This window comes from Cololabis saira, chromosome 15 (assembly GCF_033807715.1).
Source record: "Cololabis saira isolate AMF1-May2022 chromosome 15, fColSai1.1, whole genome shotgun sequence".
Lineage (NCBI taxonomy): Eukaryota > Metazoa > Chordata > Actinopteri > Beloniformes > Belonidae > Cololabis > Cololabis saira.
Window position 1 is genome coordinate 44,642,585 of NC_084601.1, and position 12,175 is coordinate 44,654,759.

A 12,175-nucleotide genomic window follows, 5' to 3' on the forward strand; every position below is an offset into this window, starting at 1 on the left:
CTGATTGGTGTCACCTGTATCTCTGATTGGTGTCACCTGTGTCTCTGATTGGTGTCACCTGTGTCTCTGATTGGTGTCACCTGTGTCTCTGATTGGTGTCACCTGTGTCTCTGATTGGTGTCACCTGTGTCTCTGATTGGTGTCACCTGTATCTCTGTGTCTTCAGGAGTCTTCATTGATTATATTCTGTTTCAGTTATGATTTTAGAAACTAGTTTCCCTCCTGGGAGGATTTTTACAGTAATTGTGGCACTTCTTATCGTTTGTTATGATGGACGTTTCTGAGACAGGAAGTTGTTTCCGTGACTGAACCAGCTGCTGGACGGACGTCTGGTCTCCCGTTACTCCGGTTAAATTCAGTAAAGAAGTCGTCTGTGTTCTTTCTGATTTACTCCTCATTCCTGACGATTATTGACGAACTGCACTCATTTATAACATTTAAATCAATGTAAAACCATTCTACTCAAGTGATTGTGATGTATTGATTATTGGTGCATTGGTGGTAATGATGAACACATAAGTGAGTAAATATTCAAGACAGCCAGGAAAGTTAATGTTTCATTAAAATGGGGAATTTCATCTTTTAGTTTCACTAGTTGGTTAAAAGTCTGGTTAACCCTTTATGACCGAACATAGAACAAGTCTAAGTATATTTTTACGTAAGTTTACATGCTATACTGCTATTTTATGGAGTATTTTTATTTGCTGTGCATCAAAACAACCGTCAATTTTTCATAATCTGTATGTTACAGGTCCATACTAACTAACTAAATTGCTAAAAGGTGCAAATAACTACTGAAAAAATGTAAATTATTGGTGCATTGTTGGTAATAATGAACACAGAAGTGAGTAAATATTCAAGACAGCCAGGCAAAGTTAATTAAAATGGTGAATTTCAAAAAGTCCATTTAATTGTGGACCAGCTGGTTGTTTTCCATCATCGCTTCAGATCAGGTTTGGTTTCCGCTCATGTTTAGCTTCCTTTCTCTACGTCATTATAATTGGTGGTAATAATGAACACATAAGTGAGTAAATATTCTACTCAAGTGATTGTGATGTATTGATTATTGGCGTATTGATGGTAATAATGAACACATAAGTAAATATTAAAGACAGCCAGGCAAAGTTAATGTTTCATTAAAATGGTGAATTTCATCTCTTATTTTCACTTTTTAATGACCTACAATAGAACAAGTTTAAGCATATTTTTACATGTTTACATGCTATACTGACATTTTATGGAGTATTTTTATTTGCTATTCATCAAAACAACCCGTATAAGCCCATTTTTCATAATCTGGATGTTACAAGTTCAGACTAACTAAATAAGTTGCTAAAAAGTATAAATAACTACCAAAAAAAAGTAAATGTTACACATATTTTTCTAAAAACAGAAATCCCACATCTAGATCCCTCAAAACTGTTGATGGAAAAAAGTAAAAAAAATCAGGAAATTTATCTGGAATGAATTCATACTTTTTTCATAGTTTTTGAGATATATCATTTTATAACAACGTGATGATGTACGTGTCGACGTAGGACGAGCTGTGAACACGGATCTAGAAATAACCCGCCACGTCAATTATGAAGATTTTCAATTTTACTGGATTATTATGGGATTTTTCCAAAAGATTTAATGGATTAAAACTCTTGGACACTAAATGCAGGATATGGAAGTGAAATTCCTCCTGTTTAACCTGCAGAAATAATTATTGCTCTCTTGATTTGGTTATAATTGTACATACATTTTTAAAATCAATATTACATTACATTTAAAAGAACAATTAAAGCCTGTATGTTAAGGAAATATAACAAAAAATGTTGAGTTTGATTGACATACCCGTAGGCGGTGGTAATTTTATTTTAATGTTATTTAAATTTTATTTTAGTTGTTTTTATTCACTTAGTTGTTTTGTTTTTTTATTATTATTATTTTTAATTGATGTTATTTGTGAAAGGGGCAGATCAGATAAGATTCTTCTTCTTTCTGCTCCTTTTCATTCATAAGTTAGGAACATTTGTATTTGTATTGAATTGTTTTGTTTTTTGAATGAAATAAAGAATAAAATGAAATGAAATTAAATGAAATGAAATGAAATATGCAAACGGTTCGGCCTTAAGGGTTAATTGTGGACCAGTTGGGTTGTTTCCAGCATCACTTCAGATAAGGTTTGGTTTCCGTCACATTTAGCAGGTTTTCTCTCCTTTAAGGTTTTCCAGCGACGCAGAGATGAAGGTCGGACGTTGGTAAGGTCGAACTAGGAATAACCAGGACAGAGGAGTAACTTTATAGCACTGCACTTTTTAATTTTATATTTCTATTTTTATTTCTATTTTTGTTTTTAATTTTTACATTTCAATTTTTTTATTTATATATTTATTTTTATTTTGATCTTTTTGTTTTTGTTTTTAATTTTATTCATGTTTTTATTTTTTTTATTAAATTTCTTTTTTTTTTCATTTCTATTTTTGTAACCAGGACAGAGCAATAACTTTATGCCACTGCACTTTTTATTTTTAATTTAAATTTTTATATTTCCATTTTTGTTTTTATTTTTTATTTATATTTTTTATTTTGTTCTTTTTTTTTTTTTTTTAATTTTATTTATGTTTTTATTTTATCTTTTTTATATTTTTGCCTTTATTTTTATTTGTTTTTATTTATATTTTTGTAACCAGGACAGTGTAATAACTTTATGCCACTGCACTATTTATTCTTATATTTTTGTTTTTATATTTTATTTTAATTTTTATATATATATTTTTGTTCAATTTTATTTATGTTTTTATTTTTGTATTTATATTTTTGTTTTTATGTTTACTTTTATTTTTATCTTCATTTTTAATTTGTATCTTTTTAACAACGAGGCCTTTTCCAGGCCGAGCTGCTGCTGCACATTTATTAACCACGGTGACAGTTCGGCCGCTGAGAAACCCGGTCCAGCAGAAGTTCAGAGAGCTAGCGGTTTTCTGGACGGCGGTGTCACGTCCTCCGTAGGCGCATTTATTAACCATGGTGACAGTTAAACTGGTTCCAGCAGAAGTTCAGAGAGCTAGCGGTTCTCTGCAGGGCGGTGTCACGTCCTCCGTAGGAACATTTATTAATGACGGTGACAGTTAAACCCGTTCCAGCAGAACTTCAGAGAGGTAAAAAGCCTCTGGACAGCGGCGGAGTCACGTCCTCGCTGGGCTGGACATCCATCACGGCCGGGTCACAACTCTGGCGGTGAGGAGGCGTTTGTGAGGGAGGATCGGATCTATTCCTGAGACGGTTCTGAGTTCAGGCTCGGATCTATTCCTGAGACGGTGGTGAACACCGGCTCGGATCTCGGCCAGGTTTCAACCCGTCGTCGAGTGAAAGAACCGAGTCTCCAAATAGGTCAGTTCTGACCCGACAGTCATTAGAGGAAGGAGCTGAACTGGTAACAACCAGGACAGTGGAATAAATTTATAGCACTGTACTTTTTATTTTTATATTTCTATTTTTGTTTTTATCTTTAATTAAAATTTTCACATTTCTATTTTTGTTTTTATTTATGTTTTTATTTTTATTTTTTATTTCTATTTTTGTTTTAAATTTTTATATTTCTATTTGTATCTTTTTGTTTTTGTTTTTAATTTTATTCATGTTTTATTTTTTGTAATTATATATATATATATATATATATATATATATATATATATATATATATATATATATATATATATTTTTTTTTTTTTTTTTTTTTTTTTTTTTTTTTCATTTCTATTTTTGTAACCAGGACAGAGCAATAACTTTATGCCACTGCACTTTTTATTTTTATATTACTATTTCTGTTTTTATTTTAAATTAAAATTTTTATATTTCTATTTTTGTTTTTATTTTGTATTTATATTTTTATTTTTTATTTTCATCTTTTTTTTAAAATGTTATTTACTTTTTTATTTGATCTTTTTATCTTTTTGTCTTTATTTTTATTTGTTTTTATTTATATTTTTGTAACCAGGACAGTGCAATAACTTTATGCCATTGCACTATTTATTTTTATTTTTATACTTACATTTTTTTTAATTTAAATTTATTTATATATATTTTTATTTATATTTTATTTTTTTATTTTAATTTTTATATTTATATTTTTGTTTAATTTTATTTATGTTTTTATTATTTTATTTATATTTTTGTTTTTATGTTTACTTTTATTTTTATCCTAATTTTTAATTTTTATCTTTTTATCTTCATATAGGTGTTTGATTTGTAAATGACACTATGATGAGTGAGGAGTCTGAATGTGAACCTCCCCGTCCAGCAGGAGGAAACATGAAAAATCCTCCAAAAACATGAATAAAAATCCTGGGCGTGAGTCCAGCGAGGCAGAAATAGCAGCTATTAAATCTGCGTCCGTCCTGCAGCGGCGCCGCCCCATAATGCATCTGTCATGTGGCCCCATAATGCATCTGTCATGTCGACCCATAATGCATCAGTCATGTCGACCCATAATGCATCAGTCATGTGGCTAAACGCTCCATCTTAAGCACCGACTGCTGCAGCGGCGGGAAACAGATGACCGAGTTACGTCTGAACGATGTAGGACTCGTCCCTGGCGTTTCTCTCTGGTGTTTCTGTAATAAATCTGAAGGAATCCAGCAGGACGTTGTTGTCGTACACGCTCGTTACTCTTCTGGTGTTTCTGTGATTAATAAATCTGAAGGAATCCAGCAGGACGTTAGCGGCGGCGGCTAAGCAACCCAGTCTCACATAAAAACCTGCCTACGTTGGTCCAAAGTGCAAAAACGTAGAGGGGTTACAATAATATCCCTTGAATTGTATAACTGTTACATTTTGAATTGTATAACTGTTACATTTTTCTGACTATTCGTTTTGCGTCCAAGTCACGTGACTTTCAATATTCTGGCCGTGACAGCAAAAAACATGGTGGAACATTTCTCATTTTTTAGTGAAACAAATCAATATTTTGAGTTAGTTTCTGCATAAAAATGTGTTTTGATTACATTTCTAGCAAGAAATATATATTTTACTTTCATAATATTCACTCAGTGAATGTACATAATCACTCGCTTGCTAGTTGTTCCGAAGTTGTTTCATATCTCGCCAGAATAATGTGAAATCGCAACGTTTTGGTTGCTTTTACAAACTGACAGTACAAACAGTAACTTGCGCATCAAAAACTCATAATTAAGCCACTATAATAAAGAATAATATATAAATAATAATAATGTAATAATCAGATTGCCGTCCAGCAACCAAAACGTTGCGATTTCACATTATTCTGGTGAGATCTGAAACAACGGGCAAGCGAGTGATTATGTACATTCACTGAGTGAATATTATGAAAGTAAAATATATATGTCTCGATAGAAATGTAATCAAAACGCATTTTTATGCAGAAACTAACTCAAAATATTGATTTGTTTCACTAAAAAATGAGAAATGTTCCACCATGTTTTTTGGTGTGACGGCCAGAATCTTGAAAGTCACGTGACTTGGACGCAAAACGAATAGTCCGAAAAATGTAACAGTTGTACAATTCAAGGGCTATTATTGTAACCCCTCTACGTTTTTGCACTTTGGACCAACGTAGGCAGGAGACGTTTTTATGTGAGACTGGGTTGCGCGCTAAGAGATCCGGCCCAGCTAGCGTTCCCTCAGCCACTTCCTCCAGATCTAACCCGCCTGAAAACTTCTGGTGTCTGTGATTTCATCCACAGATGAATTGAGAGGGAAAGACGTGCATGTCATTCCAGATGAAACCCCGTTAGCGTTGATAGCCGTCTGATTACGGGACAATCCGGACCCCCGACTGGACGACACAAAGGACCGAGATTTGACTTTTCCAAACGAGCCGCCGCCCCAGCGTTGTGGGCCGTTGGCGTCGCCGTGGAAACGGAGTAGACCGGGGTCGCCGTGGAAACGGAGTGGACCGAGGTCGCCGTGGAAACGGAGTAGACCGGGGTCGCCGTGGAAACGGAGTAGACCGGGTTGGTTTGAGAGAAGTTTACCTCTGACTGAAAAATATTGTGCATAATATAATAAAGGCTTGTCTTAACATTTGATTCTGTTCTCTGGTTTTCTTATGGTTCACCAGACAAACGAACACAAGGATTTTTCTAGTTAGTGCCACGTCTCTCCGGGAAACACGGCGTCATTAAAGTTAGTGAAGGCAGAGTTTTGTCCTGAGGTGGTGGTGAATCTCCCCCACATGGCCCTGATTCCTGCACCGGCCGCCATCGCTCATCCTGACAAGCTGAGGCTGGAAAGCAGCAGCAGGTGCAGAAATAAAAAAAACAAGTTCCTGTTTTACAAACCGCCTGAGGGCCTGAGATTAAACTGAGATTAAACGTGTCACTTGCGGTGGCGACGCCGCCGGCACCGAATAATCAAACACTTCGTCAGATCAGCCAGGAAAACTGAGGAGCAAACGGGATTCTGTCAGAGAAACTGGAGTAACTGGAGTAACTAGAGTAACTGGAGTAACTGGAATAACCGGAGCAAGAACTTCAATAAAAAACCATAAGGGGAAACAGACTGGAGTTGTTCCTTTCATTGACCAAACTCTTTCAAGTTGGAGTAGAAACTGAGGGCAAAATCAAACAAAACACAAAACAACTTGACAATGGATTTGCATCTAAACTTTCAGTCAGGTGACCTTTGAACTGTCAATGATCCAGAATTTTGCGGGAGGGAGTGGATATAAACACTGCGGGCGGTCGTGGTTCAGATTCAGGCCCCGTTTACACGGAGCAAAAACGCTGGTGTTTTCATGAGTTTTGTTCGTTCGTTTACACGCAAACGAAGCTCAAAGTCTCCAAAAAGGATAATTTCTGAAAACTCCGGCCAAAGTGTAGATTTTTAAAACCCCCGTCTTCACGTTTGCTTGTAAACGGAGAGAAACGGACATTTATTCTTCAGAACGTCACATTATGAGACAGAAACGTCACCAGCGTCATGAGTGACACCTGTGGTTACAATTAGTTTGTAACCGTCAATATTTTCTTGTATTTTACCTGTTTTATATTCTAACGTCACACTTAAAAGTAACTCCACTTCTCTGTCACTCCAAACCAAAGACTCTGGTTCATCTTGGAAGTAAAGCCTGAATTATGGTCCCGCGTTAAATCGCTGCAGAGCCTACGGCGTAGGGTACGCGGAGATGCGCCGTACGGTGTGCGTCGCCGCGTACCCTACGCCGTAGCTCTGCGTTGGTGTAACGCGGAACCATAAATCAGCCTGGAAGTTACACGTGTCATTTGTTGATGTTTTTTCCAGGATTCTGATTGGCTGGCATGACGTTAACAGCGTATTTATGCGGATCCGTGTAAACAAAGAGATTTTGAAAACGATCTTGTGTAAACGATGGAATTTTTCAAAACGTAGAGGGGGAAATATCCGTTTTTGTAAATACCCGGCTATGTGGAAACAGGGCCTCAGATTCAGATTCAGATTACTTTTATTTGCCATTTGTGTTAAACACACAGGAAATTCAGCGTGATGAAGAAAACATTCCCGCTATAGCAGGGCTCTAGTGCAGAGCGACACATCTGGAGCTCCGGCTCCGCTAGTTCCCCGGAGACCCGGCCAGCGGCTCCGAGGGGAAGGTGGCGGTGGGAGGGAGGGAGCTAGCGCCTGCTCGTGATCTAGCACCTGCTCGTTAGCATCTGTCACCACTCGTACGTCCCTGCAGGGACGTCCTCTTCCACTGAAGTGAAGGACCCTCCACCCGAGGGCCCTCCCTCTTCACCCTCTTCAGAAGAAGAGCAGAGAGCTCAGAGCTCCGGCTCGTCGCCGTACGAGGCGGCGATGGGAGGAGGCTGGGATCGGTTGCCATAGCGACAGAGTGTCGATGAAGGTTCCCCCGGGGACTAGCGCTGCTCACAAACATGGACGTGAGACGTCTTCAGGGTTTCTGAGAGACTCCTCACAAACATGCTTTTACACAACATCTGTCAGAGAAACCAGAGCAATCGGAGAAGCCAGTATAGATCCGTGTATACTAGTATATTAGTGTTGAAACCAGTATAGATACGTGTATACTAGTATATTAGTGTTGAAACCAGTATAGATACGTGTATACTAGTATACTAGTGTTGAAATCAGTATAGATCCGTGTATACTAGTATATTAGTGTTGAAATCAGTATACACACTAGTATACTAATGTTTGTAGCAGTATAGCTACGTGTATACTAGTGTTAGAATTAGAATAAATACGTGTGTACTAGTATACTACTTTTAGAACCAGTATACACCATAGTAGTATACAGTATAGACCATATCCTCTTGATCGGAGGAGGGGGATTCCTGGTCTACCGACAAACGTGTAAGTCATCGACAGCTGTTCTGGCTCTTTCAGAGCTGCCGGACGTGGCTGAAGGATCAAGCAAGGTGATCAACACTCAGACTTTAACGCTGGGGGAGCAAAGCCGTAAGCTGGATGCGATTCTTGAACAGAATCTCAGGCTGGCGGCGTCTTTGAGCTCATTGGTAAGATGGAGAAGACCTTGGAGAAGTTGGAAGCTCGGCTTGGCGGGAAGTGATCACAAATTCATCTGATTGGAGTCGCCATTGATGAACCAGAGACTGAAGGCAGACGGAAAATTACTGAGTCTGTCTGTTTGCAATATAATTGTTGATTCTATAATCTGGCCTTGACAGGGCGGTTTGGCCGATCGCTCTGGTCACAATCTCCCTGGTGGAATGTAAACAAGATGACTCTGCCCCCACTAGCCCTCCCCTCTCAGGAACATCTGTGGACCTGTTTCAGAACTGTACCGAGCCGTCTGATAACATCAAGGACATTGGCTGAGAGCAGCTCTGGGCGAAGTTCACGGACTCATCGCTTACACACACTTACTGATAACCACCTCCCTCAACTCAACGCCTTCCCCCCCTAATAACCTAAAGGCTATTCATCTGTGTTTTTTAGTTATAACAGTGTTAGAAGCAGTAAAAATACATGTATACTAGTGTTAGAACCAGTATAGATACTAGTATACTAGTATTATAAGCAGTATAGATATACTAGTATAACAGTGTTGGAAGCGGTATAGATACGTGAGAAACAGGAGCAACCGGACTAACCGGAGAAACCGGAGAAACCGGAGAATCCAGAGTAACCGGAGAAACTGGAGAAATTGTAGCAACCGGATTCCTCTGGTTGGACGTGAAAGGGAGAGCAGGGAAACTCAATTCCATTCGGCTACAAAACCAAATCTGCATTTGAAAAGCACAGAAAGCTTTAACACTGAACCCACGATGGAGGGTTAGTGGAGGTTCCCCCGGGTGCTAGCGCTGCTCAGGAACATGGACGTGAGACGTCTTCAGGTTTCTGAGAGCAGTATTTTAGCTCCACACTCGTGTATCCAGGTCGCTAGCACCTCGTCTGCCTCTCAAGTATAATTACGTCTAAATGATCAGGTCTGGAGGTTTGAGTCTGTATATGTGTGTGTGTGTATGTGTATGTGTATGTATATATATATATATATATATATATATATATATATATATATATATATATATATATATATATATATATATTGTATATATATATATATATATATATATATATATATATATATATATATATATATATATATATATTCCTCAGGTCTGGAGGTTTGAGTCTGACACGCTAACGATGTCTGACATGCTAACGATGTCTGACATGCTAACGATGTCTGACACGCTAACGGCTCTAACACGTGTCGGCTTTTATCCGTCAAGTTTGTTGTTCAGCTTTACGGAGCCGAGGTGACGACGACACAGCAGGAGAAAATATGAGCTTATTATAAATCTTATTAAAGTACAGTCTCACTCCATGTGTGTGCAGTAGCAGTAAAGATGTGGTTATGCTAGTTTACTACTGTTAGCAGCTGTAAATACATGTTTACTAGTATAACAGTGTTAGAAGCTGTATAAATACATGTTTTTTTTTTGTTTTTTTTTACAAATCCAGAAGTTATAGAACATAGAGGAAAATATAATTTCAAACATCAGCATGCAAGGACCACTCTCAAGCAGATGTTTATCGGTTGTGGGAGTAAAACTGTGGAACTCTCTACAGAATGATTTAAAGGAATGCACAAATTTACTTAGGTTCAAAAAAATGTATAAAGATAAAATATGTAAGTTAAATGATCATGAATAGGCTGGGACTTAAACAATATTATTAATATATGTGGTCGGTTCTATTTAAGTGTGTATTTTAGTAAATATTGGTTACATTGACTGTTCTTTTTGTTTTGGTATTTAATAAGGGGCAGATAAAATAAGACTGGTCTTCATCTGCTCCTTTTCGGTCATGGGTGTGTAGATTGACCACTATGCACGAATAAATAAATAAATAAATACATGTTTACTAGTATAACAGTGTGAGAAACTGGAGGCGACGTCTCCGTCCGTCTCCCGCCTAAACAGCCGTGAGCAGGTGAACCTGCAGCTGCTTTTACAGCCACGTTTCCAGCTGGTTTCACATCAATAACCAACATTTGAAGGAGCAAACATCCCTCGTGTTTGTGGAGAAACAAAACCCCATCAATCTGGACAAAAGTGTCAGCTGCAGAAACAGGAGCAGAAACGGGAGCGTTCACCCTCATCCAGGACACGATAAGAGCAGCGTCTCCGGGGGGGAAGGGTTCGTATCCATTAGCTGCTCCGTCCAACAGACAACAGAAAACCTCTTTAACCTGCAGCTTCACTTCAGTTATTCACCAAACTGAACCTGCCCCCCCACGGCTAGCACCGCCAGCGTAGTGTTGGATTTGTTTTTGACGACGAGGAAGCCATGTGTGTGTGTGTGTGTGTGTGTTGCCTTCATTCACGTCCACAATGGAGTTGAAATGAAAATCAAGACCTGATCTGCCTCCGTTTTCAGGGTTTTAAACGTAGAGAGATCGATTGTAATCAAAACCAACATTTATTTTGAATACTTTGATAGGAATCCTCTGCAGAGCCTGACGGGTGGAGGACTTCAGTCCTAGCTTAGCTTAGACCTCCTAGCTGCTCGTTTGTGGCTCTTCCTTCACTTCTGTATTCGTGTTGCGTGTAGCCATGACGCTCACGCCATGTAGCCTCTCTCAACTCAGCCAAACACTGCACTAAACCGGCCAAAAACTAGACTCAACCGGCCAAAAACTAGACTCTACCGGCCAAAAACTAGACTCTACCAGCCAAAAACTGCACTAAACCGGCCAAAAACTAGACTCTACCGGCCAAAAACTAGACTCAACCGGCCAAACACTGCACTAAACCGGCCAAACACTGCACTAAACCCGCCAAACACTGCACTAAACCGGCCAAACACTGCACTAAACCCGCCAAACACTGCACTAAACCAGCCAAACACTGCACTAAACCGGCCAAACACTGCACTAAACCAGCCAAACACTGCACTAAACCAGCCAAACACTGCACTAAACCGGCCAAACACTGCACTAAACCGGCCAAACACTGAACTAAACCGGCCAAACACTGCTCTCAACCGGCCAAACACTGAACTAAACCGGCCAAACACTGCACTAAACCGGCCAAACACTGAACTAAACCGGCCAAACACTGCACTAAACCGGCCAAAAACTAGACTCAACCAGCCAAACACTGCTTGAAGTTGTCCAATATGTTCATCCCAACTGGAGCTACTAACCCTAACTGGAGCACCGCACCACCGAGGAGATTCACTCTGAACTGAGCAGGAAAATCCCCGGAGACTCAGAAGTTTAGGTGATTAAAACACAGATAACAAGTTTATCTCAGATAATCAGAGGATTCCTGGAGGAGGTTGATCCTATCAGTGAATCTGCAGGGAGTTTGTTCAAACCTCAGATTCAGAGATGAAGGAACTTTACGGTCCATGTTTTGACTGAATGATGTCTGTGGTGAAGGTGATGTGGTGATGTTGGGATGTGGTGATGTGGTGATGTGGATATGTTGGGATGTTGCAGAGCAGCTGAACGGTCGGCCGGGACGTTAAACGCCTCATGACTCTCTGTTCTCCGGACGTTTCCCTTCGATCTCCAACAGGGAGGAAAATGAGAAGAGATGATTCCCCCGAGCTGCGGCTCCGTAATCCCGTTACACTTCACAATCTCAGCGGTGCATCATTTCTCTCACATTTACTCAGAGACACGAGCCGGAACCTCCCAGATCTCCCAGATCTCCCAGCGGCTGCACGCTAACGCGCT

General features: G+C 39.2%; 1 protein-coding gene across 1 annotated transcript in view; it reads right to left on the reverse strand.

Moving 5' to 3' along the window:
• The window catches only part of khdrbs3 (KH domain containing, RNA binding, signal transduction associated 3), a 120,386-nt gene that overhangs the window by 12,427 nt on the left and 95,784 nt on the right, over nt 1–12,175 (reverse strand). The window lies entirely within an intron of this gene.